A 22655-nucleotide genomic window follows, 5' to 3' on the forward strand; every position below is an offset into this window, starting at 1 on the left:
AGCTAGCTCCGGTTCCTGCCGTTACAGGTGGATGTCAGCTGTACAGTACAGCTGACTTCCACCGCTGATGACGCCGGATCAGCTCCTGACCCGGCGCCATCTTGCCGGCAGCTACGGAAGCCGATCAGGCTCCGCCGCTGGGCGGATCTTGACCGGCTTCGGTGCTAGGCAGACCGGGAGGCCAGTATTAGGCCTCCGGTTGCCATTGCAGCCACCGGAACCCCGGCAATTTCATTACTGGGGTTCCGATGAGCTGCAAACACCTTAAGTGCAGCGATCGCGTTTGAGCGCTGCACTTAAGGGGTTAATGGCGGGGATCGAAGCTAATTTCGGTCCCCGCCGTTACAGTCGGATGTCAGCTGTAAGATACAGCTGAGATCCGGTGATGATGGGACCGGCTCAGCTTCTGAGCCGGTGCCAAACGTTTGACGTACATGTACGGCAAGATGCGGGAAGTCAGTACTTTCCATGACGTACATGTACGTCAAATGTCGGGAAGGGGTTAAGGTCCCAGAACAGATGTTAATCTCACAAGTGATGTTGTCACAGGCGGGAGTTGTGCAGGTCGTGACATCACTAGGTTTGCCGGCTCTGTAAATTGAACCAAGGATCTGAAGCATCCAGACAGCTGCAGCAAATGCATGCTGGACAAAGAGGGGCCAGAGCCATAGCCTGTTATGACGCCAAGGCGCATGACGTCGCGTGGGCGAGTGGATCCCCTGTAGGGCACATGTAATAATATCATAATGGGCACTGCTAGTGACATTGCCTGATGTGTCCCCTTTAAGTCCTAGTAGGAATGTCACAGTGCTAGACAGTGGCTGCACCCTGGAGCAATGTTGGCTCATGACAGGGATGTGGTGCGTCCTCTTTAAGACAGCATAGTGGGCAATAACACCACAGGCATAATGTCACAGGCCAACGCCACTGCTTTGGTGACTACTGAGAAAGTTATTGGGGTTGAGTGTTGTGAGGGAATTAGGCTGGTGGGTTCTTAGTTGGACACCAGTGCATGTGATGACACCACTAAGGCCCCATACACACAACCGTATTTTTACGGTCCCATTCAATTCTATTGGCCACGGATAACTTTCAGTATTTTTACGGATGGGTGTCCATGCTGAAAAAATTATAGATCCTGTCCTATTCTTGACGGCTACGGATGTGCATCCGTAAATTATCCGTATTTACGGAAGAGTTGCTATGCAACATGTTGATTACATTATTTGCAGCCTCCCTCTTTTTTTTACGGATCCGTTACGGACCGTAGTTGCGGATGCAATTCCGTATATACAAATAAAATACGGATGACTACGGATCCGGATTTACGGACAGATGAAAATACGGTCGTGTGCATAGGGCCGAAGGTGTTGTATCCCATTTAATGTCCCAGAATAGGTGGTGAAGTCACAGTTAATGATGTCACAGGGAGAGGGATGGCAGGCAGTGACATGACGGCGCTCAACCTATAAAATGAGCCCCTGACTTGCAGCTTCCAGACAGCCGTGGTGTGCAGAACCTGGAGCAAGGGTGGCCCATGCTGGAAGTGGTGTGTATCTCCATTAAAGCTCCACAGCATTGGATTTTAACATGCTGGATCCTTTGTTCCTATCATTGCCGATCCCGCTCCACGATACTCACCACTCCACCGGCATCCAGCTTCTCTTCTGTGTCCTGGCTGATGTTGTCCTCTCCTCCTGGGCCGCTCTGCTGGAGGCCTATCACGTCGCCGGTTCTCTTCTCCTGGCTCTTCTGCTGCTTCTAGTGCGTGAGCTGACCCTTCTCTTGAAGGGCTAGTGTGTGCCAAATACCACCAAGCTTTCCTGGATATAATAGGGTACCTTCTTAGGGTGCCTGAGCAATTAGGTTCTTTAGTCGCGCTTGCTAGTACTGCTCTTCTGTGTTTACTATCGGATTCATTGTTACCGACTCTGCTTGTACTTCACAGTCCGTCTGCTGCCTGCCCTGACCTCCATGGGTCGTGCTGGACCCGAAAACGACAAGATGCAGGGATTGGTAAGTATTTCTGCACACAGCACCCCACTGAAACATCAATGTACAAATGGAGGGTGCAATAAAAGAAAAAAGTGGAGTGCTTCTTTAAGTGAATGTCTGCAATGACCACCTACGCCTGAGTTCGGACCATGCATCGTCTGCTGTCGTTGTACCTGGTCTGCCCAAGTTGGCAGTTACCAACTAAGATTACTCTGGTGGTAGCGACCTGGGGATACTAGCGGCTAAGTCCACATCTCTGTACTGAGGTTAAACGCTGGACACCTAGTTATCCCTTAGACTCCGCTCCCCAGTTTAGCCCTACACCAAACCCATTGGCAACACAGTGGGTCCACACAAGCCTCTGTTGGACCCATGACAGTCTCTAATATCTACGGCCCCCTGACAGTCCCCACTAGATAAGTATCGCCAGAGGTGCCTGGAAGCTGCTTATCTCAGCTCCTTAACCCCTTGCGTACCTTCGACGTAATAGTACGTCGCTGGCCGCTTATTCCAGCGTACCTTCGACGTACTATTACGGCGCAGGAATAAACTGTCACTATGTGAAATCACATAGTGACAGAACAGCGGCGGCAGCTGTCATTGACAGCTAACCGTCTCTGCTACCGGCCTGGGGACCAATTAGCAGTCCCCAATGCCGGCGATTGCTGTGATTGGTCAGTCTCTGAAGACTGACCAATCACAGCCGTCTGTGACGTCGTCTGCAGGAGAAAGCTCCTGTCACTTTCTCTGATCTCACTTCTGTGAGATACGTGAGGAGATCAGAGAAAGCGGTGTAAAAAAAAAAACCACTATTTTTATTAACCCCTTCCCGAAAATGGGCGTATAGTAACGCCCTGAGGATGAAGCGGGCACAGGAGCTGTGCTCGCTCCATCTTCATCGGATGTCGGCTGTAATATACAGCCGACATCCCACTGCAACTACAGCGATCACTGTCCTCTCCGATCGCTGTAGTTTAACCCCTTAAATGCCGCTGTCAATAGCGACAGCAGCATTTAAGTGATTGATACAGAGGGAGGGGGCTCCCTCTGCACCCCATTGCCCCCCCCCCCGCGAAAAATCGCGGGGTTCTGATGGTTGCAATGGCAAGCAGGAAGCCTAGCAACGGCTTCCTGGTTGCCAGGTACGGGAGCCTATTAGGTCCTGCCCAAGGCAGGACGTAATAGGCTCAACTGTCAGTTGTAAAGTGACAGTTACAATACACTGCACTACATCAGTACATACAGAAGAAGTGCAGTGTATTGTGCAGGGGATCAGAAGATCAGATCTTCCAGTCCCCTAGTATGTGTAAAATAAAAAGTGAAAAAAAAGTTAAAAAAAAGTTTTAGATAAATAAATAAATACAAGTTTTACATAATAAAAACAATAATCGCCTTGTTTCCCTGATCAAGCCCTTTATAATTAGAAAAAAAATGAAAAAAAAAGACAAAAACTAGACATAATAGGTATCACCGCGTTCGTATCGGCCTGACCTAAAAAAATATCATATTATTGATCCCGCACGGTGAACACCGTAAAAAAAATACCATAAAAAAATAATGGCAGAATTTCCTTTTTTGGTCACGTTGTTTCCAAAAAAATGGAATAAAAAGTGATCAAAAAGTCGCGCGTAGCCAAACATGGTACCAATAAAAACGACAGTGTGTCACGCAAAAAATGTATGTACTCCGCACAGATTACATATGCCCCCACATTATAAACTGAAACACCAGTAAAACACTAAACAAAACTACTACCAAGCAAAATCTGCGCTCCAAAAGCCAAATGGCGCTCCTTCTGGGCCTGGCAGTGTGCCCAAACAGCGGTTTATGACCACATATGGGGTATTACCGTACTCTGGAGAACCGCTTAACAATTTATGGGGCGTATGTCTCCAGTGGTACAAGCTGGGCCCAACGCATTGGGCACTGAAATAGCATATATGTGGAAAATGTCAATTTTCAATCTGCAACATCCACTGTGCACTAATTTCTGCAAAACCTTTGGGGGTCAAAATGCTCACTACACTTCTAGATGAATTCCTTGAGGGGTGTAGTTTCCTAAATGGGGTCACTTCTCGGGAGTTTTCACTGTACTGGTACCTCAGCGCAATGCAACATGGCGTCAAAAACAAATTTTGTAAAATCTCCACTCCAAAAACGAAATTGCACTTTTTCCGTTTAGACCCTTGCCGTATGTCCAAATAGCCGTTTACAACCACATATGGAGTATTTCCGTAATCAGGAGAAATTGTGTAACACATTTTGGGGTGTCTTTTCTCCTGTATTCCTTGTGGAAATGAAAAATTCTGAGCTAAATCTACAGGTTATTGGAAAAAAAAATGTTTTCATTTTCACGGACCAATTCTAATAAAATCTATAAAACACCTGAGGGCTCAAAATGCTCACTACACCTCTAATTTAATTCTTTCAGGGGTATAGTCTCCAAATTGGGATCACATCTGGGGAATTTCTACTGTACTGGTACTTCAGGGACTCTGCAAATGCGACATGGCCCCCAGAAACCAATTCAGCAAAATCTGAGCTGCAAAATCCAAATGGTGCTCCGTCCCTTCTGAGCCCTGCCATGGGTCCAAACAGCAGTTTATTACCACATAATGGGGTATTTCCGTAATCAGGAGAAATTGCTTTACAAATGTTGAGGTGTTTTTTCTCCTTTATTCCTTATAAAAATTAGAAAATTCTGTGTTTTTTCCAAAAAAAAGTCTCTTTTCATCTTCACAGACTAATTCCAATAAATTCAGCAAAAAACCTGTGGGGTCAAAATGATAACTATACCACTAGAAAAATTCCTTGAGGGGTATAGTTTCCAAAATGGGGTCACTTTTGGGGGGATTCCACTGTTTAGGTCCCTCCAGGGCGTTGCAAACGTGACACGGCACTGAAAACCATTCCAGTAAAATCAGAGCTCCAAAATCCAAATGGGGGTCCTTCCCTTCTGAGCCCTGCTGTGGGTCCAAACAGCAGTTTATTACCACATATGGGGTATTTCCGTAATCGCGAGAAATTGCTTTACAAATGTTGGGGTGCTTTCTCTCCTTTATTTCTTGCAAAAATTTGAAATTTTTACGTTTTTCCAGAAAAAAAGTAGATTTTCATTTTCACAGACTAACTCCAGAAAATATAGCAAAATACCTGTGGGGTCAAAATGCTAACTATACCCCTAGATAAATTCCCTGAGGGGTGTAGTTTAAAAAATGGGGGTCACTTTTGGGGGTTTCCACTGTTTTGGCACCACAAGACCTCTTCAAACCTGACATGGTGCCTAAAATATATTCTGAAAAAAGGAGGCCCCAAAATCCAAGAGGTGCTCCTTTGCTTCTGAGGCCTGTGTTTCAGTCCATTAGCGCACTAGGGCCACATGTGGGATATTTCTAAAAACTGCAGAATCTGGGCAATAAATATTGAGTTGCGTTTCTCAGGTAAAACCTTCTGTGGTACAGAAGAAAATGTATTACATATAAATTTTGTAAAAAAAAATTAAATTTGAAAATTTCAGCTCTACTTTCCTTCAATTCCTGTAAAACGCCTAAAGAGTTGAAACACTTTCTGAATGCTGTTTTGGATACTTTGAGGGGTGCAGTTTTCAAAATGGGGTGTTTTATGGGGGTTTCTAATATATAGGGCACTCAAAACCACTTCAGAACTGAACTCGTCCCTGAAAAAAATAGCTTTTTGAAATTTTCTTAAAAATATGAGAAATTGCTGCTAAAGTTCTAAGCCTTGTAACGTCCTCGAAAAATAAAAGAATGTTCAAAAAACGATGCAAACATAAAGTAGACATATGGGGGATGTTAATTGGTAACTATTTTGTGTGGTATTACCATCTGTTTTACAAGCAGATGCATTAAAAATTGGAAAAATCATAATTTCTTCATATTTTCGCTAAATGTTGGTGTTTTTCACAAATAAGCAATGAATTTATCGACCAAATTTTTGCACTAAACTAAAGTACAATATGTCACGAGAAAACAATCTCAGAATCGCTTGGATAGGTAAAAGCATTCCGGAGTTATTACCACATAAAGTGACACATGTCAGATTTGAAAAAATGGGTCTGGTCCTCAAGGCCAAAATGAGCTGGGTACTCAAGGGGTTAAGGCAGTAAATTGTCTGAACATGCATGTATACAGGGCACACTTCTATGCTACATGCTTTTTACACATGTATGGCTTTGCTGCATGCCGACTACTCTTCAGCTTGCTCTTTACACACACAGCTCTACTACATGATTGTACATCACACAGACGCAGCTCTACTACGAAGCCTGCACACTCAGCTCTGGAGTACATAAATGACACACACACACACACACACACACCTCTACTACGAGGCCTGCACATTACACACTCAGCTCTGCAGTACATAAAACACACACACACACACACACACACACACACACCTCTACTATGAGGCCTGCACAGTACACACTCAGCTCTGCAGTACATAAATGACACACACACTCAGCTCTACTACGAGGCCTGCACATTACACACTCAGCTCTGCAGTACATAAATGACACACACACTCAGCTCTACTACGAGGCCTGCACATTACACACTCAGCTCTACTACGAGGCCGGCACATTACACTCAGCTCTGCAGTACATAACTGACACACACACACACAGCTCTGCTTATATGTACAGCAATGTCTATCATTGCACGCGACATGAACACTAAACGCTCTTCTTGCTCATGTTCTCACACTACAGATAACCAATCACAGAGCTAGACTCCTCCTAGTCATGTGACCGGCCACATGGTCATGACATCATTAGAGGTCCTTTAGCCCACTAGGACCTAGCATCTACCGGCCGGTTCGGTTCGGCTGCGGATGGCAGAGTCCGGCCTGGGGGCTGGAGAAAAAACGGAACCAGCATTGGGTGGAGCGGGTGAGACCTTGCATATCCTTTGACAATAGAGCTGTGCAGCCGGCTCCCAGCCAGACATTATTCATCTATAGCAGAGCTATAATCACTGATGAGGACTGTGACACCGGCATCTGACCCCGAGTGATGGTGACAGCCGGCTATTTTCTATGTGCTGATTGTATGTTATCCACTGTCTGCTGACACGCCGTTACTTTATATGTCACTAGGAATATAGATAGATGCGCCGATAGTTCACCCCATAATGTCAGGGTCATGCACGGTAACCTACGGTCATGGAAGCCCCAATATCGTATTCTGAGTTATGGTTATAAAGCTGCAATCTGCAGGCGGCGATGCCATTATTATATAGCATATGGATGTGATGGAGGGTTTCCTGCTTGGACCCCCCTCTAGTAGCCAGAGGGCATGAAGTCTGGTGGAGCTGGATTGTGTGTATTATAGTGACGGCCCATTGCTTTTCATTGGTACTTTGACGGCAGGGAAATGAAGGCTCCCTGCAGCTTCCCTAAGCAGTAACTGCTCCCCTGCCAAGAAGCATGTCCTGTGTCTAACACCCTGTGCCCTGCCTTCATGAGTGAGGTGGCAACGCAAGCATTAGACCTTGTTCACACAGTCCAGCTTTGGTGCTTTTTTTTATTTTTTTTTTAAATTAAGCCGCAACTAGGAGTGGATCGTCCAGGGAAAGAAAGTATAGTGGAAAGATTCTGCTTCTCTTTTTTTTTTAAAATCCATTCCTGGTTGTAGCTTCAAAATCAAGACTCTAATCTCAGACTAGATCGCAGCTTGTTTTAAAGAGGCTCTGTCACCAGATTATCAAATCCCTATCTCCTATTGAATGTTATCGGCACTGCAATGTAGATAACTGCAAAGTTTTTTTTTGTTTTTTTTAAAAAAAATGATCATTTTTGCCCAAGTTATGAGCAATTTTATATTTATGCAAATGAGCTTTTTAATGGACAACTGGGCGTGTATTGTGTTTTTACCAACTGGCGTGTATTGTGTTTTTACCAACTGGGCGTTGTGAATAGAAGTGTATGACGCTGACAAATCAGCGTCATGCACTTCTCATCGCTCCCACCCAGCTTCTTTCACTGCAGACACACAGCGTGACGTCACCCACAGGTCCTTTAACCTTGTCGTCGGACGAGAGAAGATGCATCGGCTCCAGGCGTCCAAAAGGGTAATATGCTCGTCTCTAGGGAGTTTGCTATGCTTACCTGCACACAGTGATGCTGCTGCAGATTCAACTGTACCCTCTGACGCCTTGAGCTGATGTGTCTTCTCTCTTCCACGTCAAGGTTGAAGGACCTGTGGATGACCTCATCGTTCCCACCCAGCTTCTTTCACTGCAGACACGCTGTGACGTCACCCACAGGTCCTTTAACCTTGGCGTCGGAAGAGAGAAGACACATCGGCTCCAGGCATCAGAGGGTACAGTTGAATCTGCAGCAGCATCACCGTGTGCAGGTAAGCATAGTAAACTCCCTAGAGACGAGTATATTACCTTCTCGGACGGCTGGAAACTATGTATCTTCTCTGTCCGACGCCAAGGTTGAAGGACCTGTGGGTGACGTCACGCTGTGTCTGCAGTGAAAGAAGCTGGGTGGGAGCGATGAGAAGTGCATGACGCTGATTTGTCAGCGTCATACACTTCTATTCACAACACCCAGTTGGTAAAAACACAATACACGCCCAGTTGGTAAAACGAGAAAACACGCCCAGTTGTCCATTGAAGAGGCCATTTGCATAAATACAAAATTGCTCATAACTTGGACCTTCCAGCAGCATGTGGGGAGAGGAGGAAAATATATGATCCTGCTCCTGTCCCTGTATGGCTGTAGATGACCCCAGGGGGAGGGGTAACATTAACTTTTCTTGGTAATAGCAGGTCTGAGCCATGACTAAGAGCACAGCCAGTGCTTGAAACGCGTAGGCTTCTTTCTTTGCCATTCTACCACCTTGTCACCCTCCTGGTGTTTCCGTTATTTTGTATCACTGTTCGTGGATTATTTTTTCAATAAAGTGGGAACTCAGTTTTCCCTTATCTACAATATACATCGCTGGATCCTTTCTCTTCGTTGCTATTAACTTTTCTTAATGTTATCACCCTTCATCAATCGCAAAGCATACTTGCTCTCTGATAGTCACGTTGGTTTTTTAGAAAAGGAGGGAAATGATGACCCTCTTTGCCCCTAATTAGACTGTTTAATGACTCCATGACTGGACGTTTACCAGCATCCGGCTCGCGGTGTCAAATATGTACCACACACAAACCTCCAATAAAGTTTCAACATTTTACACTTTTGATATCTTGTCTGTACCCGATCTTTTGCATAAAATTTGCCAACCGCTTCTCTATCGTTACACCCACAGCAATAACTATTATCGCTAGAGACAAAGGTTTAATACATTTGACATGGATGGAAAAGATTTCTGTCAGTCAATAAAAAAAAAGAAAAAAAGGAACGTTTTTGATTAAACTATCGTTTCCAATTTCACCCAAAACATTGTATTAGTTAACGCGTGATTAGGTTTAGGGATTTGCGATTATTGATAAGTTAGGCTGTGTTCACATATTGTCGTCAATTTACTTTTTTTATTTTTTATTATTTGGCTACAATTTTCACAGATTTGCAGCAAAATGTAGTGGTTTCACCATAAATAAAAAAAATGGAAATCGCGGCAAAATACACGTGAATGCAACTTTAGGGTGTATTCACCTTGTGCAGTTTTGCGGTGTTTTTTTTGCCATGCGGCCGAAAACTGTAGTGGAAATGCATGCGTTTTTATTGCGATTTGCTGCGGTTTCGCAAGCATGCGTGTTTTTTTTCAGTGCAGTTTTTGGCCGCGAGGCAAAGCCACACTGTGGGAACACACCCTTAGGGCTTATTCAGATGAACGTGATATACGTCCGTGCAACGCGCGTGATTTTCACGCGCCTCGCATGGACCTATGTTAGTCTATGGGGCCGTTCAGACAGTCCGTGATTTTCACGCAGCGTGTGTCCGCTGCGTAAAACTCACGACATGTCCTATATTTGTGCGTTTCTCGCGCATCACACACCCATTTAAGTCAATGGGTGCGTGAAAATCACACGCAGCACACGGAGGCACTTCAGTGTGCCGCGTGTGATTCGCGCAACAGAAGTAAAAACTATGAATGAAAACAGAAAAGCACCTCGTGCTTTTCTGTTTACAAACCTAAAAACAGAGTGTCATAATGATGGCGGCCGCGCGAAATTCACGCAGCCGCGCATGATACACTGCTGACGCACAGAGCTGTTAAGTATCTTTTGCACGCTCAAAACGCACACGCTCGTGTGAATCCGGCCTTAGAGTTTGTATAGAGGAATGGAAAATTATATACCTATAAAATCCCCAATAATTTGCACGCAAAATTAGTTTTTTTTTTTTTCTTTAACATAAGCACTTGTGAACGTAGATCGGTGTGGTTTTTATGAACTCGTATCTTGCAGTTTTTGCAGCATTTATTTTGTTTGCGTAAGGAGTCTGAGTATGCATGTTATTTGCAAAGTTGAAGTTTCATGAAATTTTTTCTTATATCGCCATTTGATGCAAGGTTGCGTGAAGGTGATTATGTTGTATTTTTATACATGGTACGTTATTTCATTTGTGGATGACGGACAAATATTGCACTCTGTTTAAGCGTTTTTGAGAGGACAAGCGCTTGTTGTTGTAGATGTTTGTGCTATGTATGAACTTTGCACACATTGATCTATATTACCTTTTTACGTTGTTTTTCGGTGTAAACCTCTGTATGTGAGTTTTCTGCAAAATTAGGTTTTAAAGGGATTTTTCAGAGAGGTAAAGGATAGGCCATCAATATCTGATCGATTGGGTCCAACTCTCGGCACCCCTGCCGATCAACTGTTTTGAACGGTGCGGCTTTCCTCTTCATCGTTCACACTGCTGAATACTGTAAAACGCTGACACACTTGTAGCGGCGGTTCACAGTATTACAGCCTCCTCTCATTCAAGTGAATGGGAGAATGGCTGGAAGGGCTTATACACATGAGTGTCGTTCGCTTCAGGGTCCTATCCGTTTTTTTGGGCACACTGAACCATTCATTTTTATGAGGCCATGCACACATATGTGTTTTGTTTTTTTTTTGTTTGTTTTTTCAGATCCATGTGTCCGTTCTGCAAAATTATAAAACATGTCCTATTCTTGTTTGAGTTTGCGGTCCGTCTCGCCCGCTTGGTGAGATGGGTGTATGGGTCCGCCAAAAAAACCCAGCATGTGGAAGCCACTAGGATACGTGTTTTACGGTCCGCAAATTAGAGACGGTTGTGTGCATGATGCCTAATACTGTGAACCGCTGCTACAAGTGTTTTGGCATTTGACCGTATGGAACAGTGAAAACAATGAAGGAGAAGCCGTGCACGCACAAGCACCACGGCCCCTTTTACACAGTTGATTTGCGGGAGTGCCGAGGGTCAGTCCCACCCTAATCCGATACGGAGGGCCTGTCCTGAGGATTGGCCATCAATTTTACCTCTAGAAAACCCCTTGAACAGGAATTTATTTTTTGAACAATGCATTATTTACAAAGTTACATGAAGGTGGACATGGCTGCCAACAGCACGTCTAGACAACTGCAAATGTCTGCTCTCCAGAAATATACAGAGTTTGAGGGTGCACTCACTTTTCAAGGTGTGTAATGCCTGTATTTTATAGGTTGATACTATTACATTTCCAGCTTAAATCCAGATTTTTGGTTTCTTCAATTCTGGTGATTTCATGAAGATAAGTGCATGTAGACTCGGTATGTATATAAACTGCACGTATTGAACTTTTACTGTCACACTTTTAGCTACAAATATCAATTTTTATGTTTTTTTTAAAAAAAAAAATAAATTTATAATTACATTTTGACAAAAAGCTGCATGACGGTACCTGTGTGTATAAAGTGCGGAGTGGCATTTTGACAATGTGCCAGGTGTCTACTTTCAGAAAATATATGGGTATAGGAGTTTAGTATGATTTTTAATTTTCTCATTTAGGTTTTATTTGTACATGTGAAAATTCTCCTGGCGACCAGAGGTTCAAACATTCAAAAAACCCTGGCAGCAAAAGGGAGATCTTAACTTGTCAGGTTAAATAAAGTTTTATATTAGAATACTGCGTACGTGGCGATATCAGTTATGTTAATTTTTACTTTATTCTTTACATTACTTTATGGGAAAAGGGTTGTTTTTTTTTGTACTTTAAAAAAATTATTTAATTGTTCTTCACCTTTTTTTTATTAGTCCCCCCCCCCCCCCTCCTAGGGAACTTGAGAACCAGTGATTGTTGGATTTCTTGCACTACAATACCTACAGTGAAGGAAATAAGTATTTGATCCCTTGCTGATTTTGTAAGTTTGCCCACTGTCAAAGACATGAACAGTCTAGAATTTTTAGGCTAGGTTAATTTTACCAGTGAGAGATAGATTATATAAAAATAACCAGAAAATCACATTGTCAAAATTATATATATTTATTTTCATTGTGCACAGAGAAATAAGTATTTGATCCCTTTGGCAAACAAGACTTAATACTTGGTGGCAAAACCCTTGTTGGCAAGCACAGCAGTCAGACGTTTTTTGTAGTTGATCATGAGGTTTGCACACATGTTAGATGGAATTTTGGCCCACTCCTCTTTGCAGATCATCTGTAAATCATTAAGACTTCGAGGCTGTCGCTTGGCAACTCGGATCTTCAGCTCCCTCCATAAGTTTTCGGGTCATTGTAGTGCTGGAAGACCCAGCCACGAGCCATTTTTAATGTCCTGGTGGAGGGAAGGAGGTTGTCACTCAGGATTTGAAGGTACATGGCTCCATCCATTCTCCCATTGATGCGGTGAAGTAGTCCTGTGCCCTTAGCAGAGAAACACCCCCAAAACATAATGTTTCCACCTCCATGCTTGACAGTGGTGTTCTTTGGGTCATAGGCAGCATTTCTCTTCCTCCAAACACGGCGAGTTGAGTTAATGCCAAAGAGCTCAATTTTAGTCTCATCTGACCACAGCACCTTCTCCCAATCACTCTCAGAATCATCCAGATGTTCATTTGCAAACTTCAGACGGGCCTGTACATGTGCCTTCTTGAGCAGGGGGACCTTGCGGGCACTGCAGGATTTTAATCCATTACGGCGTAATGTGTTACCAATGGTTTTCTTGATGACTGTGGTCCCAGCTGCCTTGAGATCATTAACAAGTTCCCCCCGTGTAGTTTTCGGCTGAGCTCTCACCTTCCTCAGGATCAAGGATACCCCACGAGGTGAGATTTTGCATGGAGCCCCAGATCGATGTCGATTGACAGTCATTTTGTATGTCTTCCATTTTCTTACTATTGCACCAACAGTTGTCTCCTTCTCACCCAGCGTCTTACTTATGGTTTTGTAGCCCATTCCAGCCTTGTGCAGGTCTATGATCTTGTCCCTGACATCCTTAGAAAGCTCTTTGGTCTTGCCCATGTTGTAGAGGTTAGAGTCAGACTGATTAATTGAGTCTGTGGACAGGAGTCTTTTATACAAGTGACCATGTAAGACAGCTGTCTTTAATGCAGGCACCAAGTTGATTTGGAGCGTGTAACTGGTCTGGAGGAGGCTGAACTCTTAATGGTTGGTAGGGGATCAAATACTTATTTCTCTGTGCACAATGCACATAAATATATATAATTTTGACAATGTGATTTTCTTTATTTTTTTTTATATATAATCTATCTCTCACTGGTAAAATTAACCTAGCCTAAAAATTCTAGACTGTTCATAACTTTGACAGTGGGCAAACTTACAAAATCAGCAAGGGATCAAATACTTATTTCCTTCACTGTATATATTGCAGCATATTGTGTTTTCTACCGACTCCTACTAATCCCTGCCTGATCTAAACGTCTCTGACCTGTTTGGAGAGCTCCTTGGTCTTCATGTTGCTTGGTGGTCTTGCAGATCAGGTGTATTTATACTGACGTCATGTGACAGATCATGTGACACTTTGATTACGCACAGGGGGAGCTTATTCAACTAATTATGTGACTTCTGGAGGTGATTGGTTTGACCAGATCTTATTTATGGGGTTCATAGCAAAGGGGGTGGATACATTTGCAATCACAATTTTTTATTTTTTTAGTTATATATTTATTTATTTTGTTTTAAACCAGGTGTTTTTTATTTCTACTGTATCAATTTGGACTATTGTCAGGTTAAGACTCTGGCTGGTCCTCATAGACTTAGGCCCCATGCACACGAATGTGCTTTTGCGGCCGCAATTCCCCCGAAAATCCACGGGAGAATTGCGGCCCCACGGTCCGTGCATGGTCCAGGCTCATAGCAAATAATGGGTGCGGCCATTTGCACGGCCCGCGATTTGCGGGCATCTCGTGGGTGACGACTTGAAAATCACGTGCACATAGCTAGTTTTTTGCAGGCAGAAAATCTGGCTCAAAATTGTGTTTGGAATTTTGAGGCAGATTTTGCTCTGTCTGCACGCTGATTTTCGCGGCATCTTTCGCCTACGGCCATTGAGTACTGCGGGCATAAAACACCCCGAAATACGCTTTCTCTGCCTCCAATTTAAGTCAATCGGACGTCCGAGACATAAACACCCGAAGATAGGGCATGTTGCTTCTTTTTCCCGCGAGCCATATTTTCCGCTCGCGGGGAAAAACGTCTCCGCCTCCCATTGAAATCAATGGGAGGCATTTTCGGCCGTTTTTTGGCGCATTTTCTGATGCCGTTTCAGTGTCAAACGTGTCAAAAAACACCATGTGAACTGACCCTTACTGTCAGAGTGACTGACGTCACACTGACAGTTGAAATACGTTACACTACCTAGGTAGTGTAATGTATTCTAGCAGCGATCAGCTGCAGGTAAAAAAAGTTAATAAATGTTTTACAAAAGTGTCAAAATAAAAGATGTTATTTTCCTATAAGAAGTCTTTAATTATAGGAAAAAAAGAATACGTTAAACAGTACACATATTTGGCATCAGCGCGTTCGTAATGACCCAAACTATAATATTATTTTTCCCGCACGGTGAACACCGCAAAAAAAATAAACGAAAAACAATGCCAGAATCACAATTTTTTTTTGGTCACCAGGCCTCCCAAAATATAGAATAAAAAGTCACAGGTACCCCAAAATAGTACCAATAAAAACTACAAGCCGTCCCGCAAAAAACAAGACCTCCCACCGCTTTTTTGACTGAAAAATAAAAAAGTTACGGCTCAGAATATAGTGACACAGAAAATAAATTATTTTATAAACCAGTGATTTTATTGTGCAAACGCTGCAAAACATAAATAAACTATATACATCTGGTATGGCCGTAATCATACCGACCCGCAGAATAAAGTAAAATGGCCATTTATAGCGCATGATGAACGCCGTAAGAAAGAAAGAATTTAAAACACCAATATCGCAGTTTTTTGGTCACCTTCGCTATGAATAAAATATAATAAAAAGTGATCAAGAAGTTGTATGTACCAAAAAATGGAACCAATAAAAACTACAGCTCGTCCTTCCAAAAATAAGTCCTCACACCGCTCAATCAACCAAAAAATAAAAAAAGTTATGGCTCTCAGAATGTGTTAAAAAAAAATTACTTATTTTGTATCAACAAATAGTTTTATCTTTTGTATAAGTAGTAAAATATTTTTAAAAAACTACCGCATTTTTCGGACTGTAAGACGCACCTGACCATAAGACGCACCCAGATTTTAGACAACCGAGAATAGGGAAAAAATTATTTGTAATAACTTATTCTGTTTCACCACGTTCTGAGAGCCAAAATTTTTTAATATTTTTTATTTATTTTTTTTCATCGATTTGAGCGGTGTGAGGGCTTACTTTTTGCGGGACGAGCTGTAGTTTTATTGGCACCATTTTTTGGTACACAATTTTTTTTGATCACTTTTTTTTTTTTTTTTTTTTTTTTTATTATTTCATATTTTAAGGTGACCAAAAAACTATTTTGATGTTTTCCATTTTTAAACTCACCGTGCGAGTTAAATAATGGTATAGTGTAATAGATTGGACTTTTACGGACACAGCGATATTATTTTATTTTTTTACATTGTGCTTGGGGAAAAATGGGAAAAGGCTCTTTTTTTTTTTTTTTTTTTTTTTAACTTTTAATATATTTTTTTTTACACTCCTGAAAATGTATCTAACATTTTTTCTTATACGTTTTATTAGTTCCCCTAGGGGACTTGAACCAGCACCCACTTGGCTACATGTGGAGTGACCGAAACAGCGTAACTACGTTGTTTCCGTAACTCCCACAGTAGTGAATGACCGTTATGGAAGCAGCGTAGCATGCGAGCTACGCTGTTTCCGTAACTACTGTTCAGTTCTATGGGAGTTACGGAAACAGCGTAGCTCCGCGAGTTACGCTGTTTCAGTAACTCCACATGTAATTAAGTGGCCAGGAGAGCACAGAAAGCTAGAATGGGGTTTAGGGGGCCCCATTCTAGAGATAGGTGCGGATCCTGCATCTATCTGACATTTATGACATATACCGTGGATATGTCATAAATGTCCTTCATAGAAAAACCCCTATAAATGCCACGGTCACTATTGACCAGTTAAAGGGGTTTGCCATTAAACACATTTATCCCCTATCCACAGGATAGGGGCTACATGTGAGATCGCTGGGGGTCCCAGCAATAAGGAGAACAAGGGACCGAAAGATCCAAAGCGTTACATGAGAAGCCTGGACTTCCGGGTTCTGTGTCCGGCTTATCTGTTCCGCAGCTCCATAGAGACCAATGGAGAGCCGCTCGCGCATGTGCAGAAGAATCCCATTGATCTCTATAAAGCTCATAGCGCAGCATTGGATTCAGCCTTCTCCCCCAAAGGTTTGGAAGTTTGTCGATAGAGTGAACCAGTTGCTCATTAATGAAAAGGCGATATTTCTTAAAAGAGGTGCGTCTGTCAGGTTTAACAAACTGTGCTTGCCATGGCTAAATACTGCGGGTTGGCAGTTCTCTCTCTAGTATGCAGATAGTATTTTACCGCTCCCAATCCAAGGTGATGGTGGGTGGAGCTATAGAGAGCCTCTACATCTATAGAGCCCAACAACATAGTGTCCTCCATCTGTATCCCCTCTAGTTGTAATAATAGGTCTGACGTATCCCTGCTGTACGAGGGTAATGCATTGACGAAGGGGCGTAGTATGACTTCTATGTACGTTCCAATGTTCTGGTTCATACTCTCCATCCCCGATACAATTGGTCTTCCCTTTAGGGGTGCTATCCCCTTGTGGATTTTGGGAAGTGAGTAGAATGTGGCCAGAACTGGAAATTTCGGAACAAGTAGTCATACTCCTTGTAATACCCATGGCCGCAGGCCATCCGGTTTACTCACCTCCTGACGGCCGCAGCCATGGATCAGTGAGCGCAGGCCCGCATCTCCTCCTCCGGAGACGCCAGTGCTCACTTCTGGTTCACTCAGCTGTGTCACGTAAGAACCAAATTAGCCTACGAGCACCCTGGACTATAAGAAGAGCCCTGCCCCTTCCTGCATTGCCTGAGCGTTGTTGTCGTTACCTATGTTTGTCTCTGCAAATGGTCCCTTCAGTGTCTTCCAAGTCCCAGTGTTCCCGTTTCTGCTACCTGTATCCTGGTCCAAGTGCCATATAGAGTTGGAGTTGTGCTGCGCTGAGTACTACGCCTGTCTTGTTACACCACGGCTAGTGTCTGCCTGCTGCCAAAGTCCCATCCGAGCTTGTCTTGCTACTGTCTGAAGTTACCACAGGTACACCTATTTGAGCTATCTACTTTGATCTGTGTCCTGTTTGCCAGCTGCCATATCGTTAAGGCGGTACGGCCCAGTGGGTCCAAGCACCTTACATGACACTCTGGAGGACAGGGCTCCCCGAAGGAATCCATCAAGTTCTTTCAGGAAAGCACTGGTCGGGTTCATGTCCAACTTCCTAAAGAATGTAGTATCTGAAAATCGTTCCAGACATAGGGATTTGTACTTTGAGGAGTCCAGGACCACCACATTCCCCCCCTTTTTTCTGAGGGTTTTATTGCGATGTTCCTGTCTTTTTCCAAATTAGACACAACCTCCCTCTCCAGTCTATTTAGGGAGTATTGGTTTGGGTTGGTATGATTGCGGCGATACTAAATATGTATCTTTTTTTTTTTTTTTATATTTTACTACATCTGCACAAAAAACCCTTTAAAAAAAAAAATCATTTGTTTTTGCATTGCCACATTTCAAGATCCGTAACTTTTTTATTTTTCCGTTGGTGTGGCCATATATGGGCTTGTTTTTTGTGGGACAAGGTGTAGTTTTCATTGGTACTATTTTGGGATACATGAAACTTATTGGTTAACTTTTACTTATTTTTGGGGGGGATGGGAATGGGGATATAAAGTAATTTTTTTAACCACTTTGAGAACGCTAGAAAGATTTTCTACTTTTGGTACTTACACCCTGTGAAATTAATTCAAATGTATCCAAGGTTACCAAATCTTTGTTGGAAATGCAAAAAAGAAGGTACTTTCATTCCCCTTTGGTGGGAATGTCCTATAATCTCCAACATCTCGTCCAAAATTGTATCAAAAAAGTTTCAAGTTCAGATTCTTCCCAACCCAGCTATGGCTTTGTTAGGTCTTGACTTAGACTCATTCCCGTTCGACCAGAAAAATATAATGTTACACCCATTTATTGCAACAAGATTAAATATTGTCCAGTTCTGGAAGGAGGACATTTCCCCAACATTGAATTAATGTATGCATCTGCTCATAACCGGAAACAAGTGTCCGAAGGACTTGTATGAAGTATAATCCCTACTGTTTACAATCTCTGTATATTATATCCTGCACTTCTATTGTTCTAGGATTTTGATATTTTATTGATATATGATCTATATCTTGTACTCATCACATTGTTAATGTATTTTTTGTAACATTTTGAATAAAAATCAATGTATAAAAAAAAGGAATTTTTCCGTTGTTCTTTGCGGTTTTTTTGTACGCTGTTCATCCGGCGGTTTAATCAATGTGTTAACTTCAATGTTCGAGTCATTACGATCACGGCTATACCATATATGTGTATTAAGTTATTTCATTACACTTTTATTAAATAAAACCACATTTTATGGGGAAAAAAAATGGTTTTATTATAATTTTACTGTCATTTTTTTTTTTCTCTCTCAAACTTTATTTAACTGTATTTATTTCTTTTTTTTATTCCCACCAGGGGACTTTACAATGCGATCTTCTGATCGCATATATAATGCTTCGTTATACTTAGTATAACAAATCATTAAAAACCGTGTAAAACTGACAGGCAATCTATTAGGTCATGCCTCTGGCATGGCCTACTGGACAGTTACTGATGGCAGACCTGGAGGCCTTTTACTAGGCCCCCGGCTGCCATGGAAACACATCAACGGCCCGCGATCATCTAAGGGGTTAAACTGCCGGAATCAGAGTACTCTTTAATTTCGGCACGAGCCAGCCTGTGTATAACAGCTGTTCTCCTGCCGCTGATCTCGGGGGTACAGTGGCAGTACCCGCGAGATACGACTGACTGATATATTCATCATGATGTGGGAGCTAGCTTGTGACGGATAAAGTTGAAAAAAAGACACTGGTCCATCAAATCCAACCTATAATCCTACCGTGTTAATCCAGAGGAAGGCAAAAACCTCTGACATAGTTGCCAATTGCCCCATATTATGGGAAAATTCCTTCCCGCTTCAAATAATGGCAACCAGAATAAATCCCTGGATCAATATCCCTTCTTCAGAAATCTAGTGTATATATAACTAGTAACATTATATCAAGAAAGCCACCCAGGCCCCTCTACAACGTGTTCAATGAATCAACCATCACAACATCCTGTGGCAGAGTTCCATAGTCTCACTGCTCTTACAGTAAAGAATCCCCATCTGTGATGATAGTGAGACCTTCTTTCCTCTAGCCATAGAGGATGCCCTCTTGTTATGGTTACAGGCCTAGGTGTAAAAAGATCATTAGAAAGATCTCTACTGTACATTCTTAGCCAACTTTTCTCCAAACTGAATAACCCAAAGTTTGATAACCCGTTTTCAGGGTCTGGAAGCAGGTTCGGTGTGCAGTGGCTAAAACAATTTGGAAGGATGATGTTAATAAGCAAGATTAGTTCAGTAGTGACAATCCAGGTTCGGTACACCGATACGCAGCAACCGTTTGTAGCATAAGGCAGCAAAGCAGCAATGAGCTTGACGAAAGTCCGAAATCTCACATCTGCCAAAGAGAGAGGGCGAGGTTTATATAGGGGGTGGCTACACAAACCTAGAACAAGATTGCTAATTAGCAGACCTTTGTGACATTGTCAATGGAAAGGAAGCTTTCTAGCATCCCAGATAGCTCAGCGAGAAGTGCTGCTTCCCAGAACAGGAGAATCTCTGGGATTGAATCCTGACACCTTTCTTGGTACTGCAATCCACCCATTCCCTTAATTACCTTTGTTGCCCTCCTCTGCACCCGCTCAAGTTCAGCTATGTCCCACTTATACACAGTGGCGCAAAATTGTACACAATATTCCATGTGTGTGCTGACTAGCGATTTGTATAGAGGCAGGAACCATGTTCTTGTCATGTTTATCTATGCCTCTTTTGATGCATCCCATGATTTTATTTCGCTTGGCAGCAGCTGTCTGGCACTGGTTGCTAAAGTTAAAGTTACTGTGCACCAATATGTCAAAGTCCCTTTCAGTGTCAGTTTTACTCCAGTGTTTTTACTATCAAAAGCTGATTTTACACGGGCAGATTTTCACCCAGTAAACAAACACAGGTCGAGGATACGACATGTCGATCAACACTCGTTTGCTCATTTAAATGGAGCAATGATCGGAATGTATGGTCACGAACAATCATTAATGTGATCGTTCGCCCCCATACATCTAGTCCGCATCACATCCTCTGTTTACACGGCCGACAAGCGACCATTTTATGGCCACATTGACCCCTTCCCGACATTCGCCGTACATATACTGTGCAATCGGGAAGGGCTTCCCGCAAAGCGCAGTACCATTACGTCTCAGTGATAGTGCTGGCTCAGGAGCTGAGCCCGCACCATCACCGCCAGGTGACCGCTGTATGTTACTGCTGGCATTATGAGGTATCGGCCAGGACCGGAGCTAGCATCCAATCCGGCCGATTAACTCCTCAGAAGCTGCGCTCAATAGAGATCGCAGCACGTGAGGAGTGTTTAGCCACCGGCATAGCAGCAACGTGATCGCTGGGTTGCCAGTGGCTGCAAAGGCGATCAGAGGCCTAATACTTACCTCCCGGTCTACCAGCAACGGAAGCCTCCTATGCCCCGCTTGGCGGCGAGGCCTAAAAGGCTTCCAGTACCATCGGCAAGATGGCACCGACTCAGAAGCAGCTCCGGCGTCATCAGCAGTGGGTGTCTGCTGTATGTTACATCGGACACCCCGATGTATGGGCAGGAACCAGAGCTAGCTCCGATTCCTGCCATTAACCCCTTCGATGCAGCAATCAATGCGATCGCTGCATCAAAGTGGTTTGTAGCAAATCGGCAGCCTGCCATGCGATGACAAGGCTGGCGACTGCTACTATAGCAACAGGAGGCCTAACCATGGCCTCCTGTCTGCCATTACGGAAGCCGATTAGGCCCTAACCGGAGCCGGAGCCTGATCGGCTTGCTGTCAGTGAATAACTGACAGTTCTAATTGCACTACACAGGTAGTGCAATGTATTCGAACATCAATCAAACAGTTGGACCTTCAAGAAAATTGTAAAATAAAATATTAAAAGTTTCAAGTAATAAAATAAAACACAATTGCCCTTTTTCCCTTATCAAGTCATTTTATTATTGTAAAAAAATAATAAAACCATACATATTTGGTATTGCCGTGTCCGTAGTGACCTGAACTATAAAAATATTATGTTAGCTGTCCCTCGCAGTGAACGCCGTAAAAAATAATGCCAGAATTGCTTTTTTTTTTTGGTCACTTTGTCTTACAAAAATTTACATTTAAAGTGATCAAAAAGTCGCATGTATCCAAAAATGGTACCTATAAAAACTATTACTCGTCTCGCAAAAAAAAAGCCCTCCGACAGCTCCGTCGATGAAAAATTTAAAACGTTATGGCTCTTACAACATGCTGACAGAAAAAATACATCATTTTTATAAAAGTAATTTTATTGTGCAAAAAGTTATAAAAAAAAGTTCTATAAATTAGGTAATGCCAGAATCGTACTGACCCGCAGAATGAAGGTAACGTGTAATTTATAACGCAAAAAAAAGGATAACAAGTGATCAAAAAGTTGCATGTACCCCAAAATGGTACCAATAATAACTACAGCTCGTCCCGCAAAAAAACAGCCCTAATACCACTACGTCTATGAAAAAATAAAATAAGTTAAGGCTCCAATAAGTCAGAAAAGAAAAATATGCGGTTGTGCCGGCCCCAGGGGAACAGAGGAAAATTATCAAGGCACTAAATATAGGGAACCAGAAAGGGGAGGGCCCAAACATATCTGCTAAAAGCGAGGGTGCCCGTATTATACCAGGCCAACACATCCCAGCAAAATTCCTCAAACTGCAAAGGTGCGGAATGTGGACCAAATGGGAGATAAGTAAGGACACCATTTATCAGTGTGACACCGGACTGTGCAGAAAGTTTTGAGTCACAACATAATACACATCTATAGATAATTTTGTTTACCCCATTATTATACCACATGACTATGCCCCTGATGTACTCTGCCCAGCTTACATTTG

The 22655-nt window shown here is 42.9% G+C and overlaps 1 protein-coding gene across 1 annotated transcript in view; it reads left to right on the forward strand.

Annotated features, from left to right (window-relative positions):
- The first annotated feature begins 6790 nt into the window (after window positions 1–6790).
- Window positions 6791–22655, forward strand: part of AMMECR1L (AMMECR1 like) — a 48961-nt gene continuing 33096 nt past the window's right edge. The window contains exon 1 of the mRNA XM_075861414.1: window positions 6791–6907. The gene's annotated coding sequence lies outside the window, so the exon portion shown is untranslated. The remainder of the gene's footprint in view (window positions 6908–22655) is intronic.

The sequence above is a fragment of the Rhinoderma darwinii genome, chromosome 4, assembly GCF_050947455.1.
Source record: "Rhinoderma darwinii isolate aRhiDar2 chromosome 4, aRhiDar2.hap1, whole genome shotgun sequence".
Classification (NCBI taxonomy): Eukaryota; Metazoa; Chordata; class Amphibia; order Anura; family Rhinodermatidae; genus Rhinoderma; species Rhinoderma darwinii.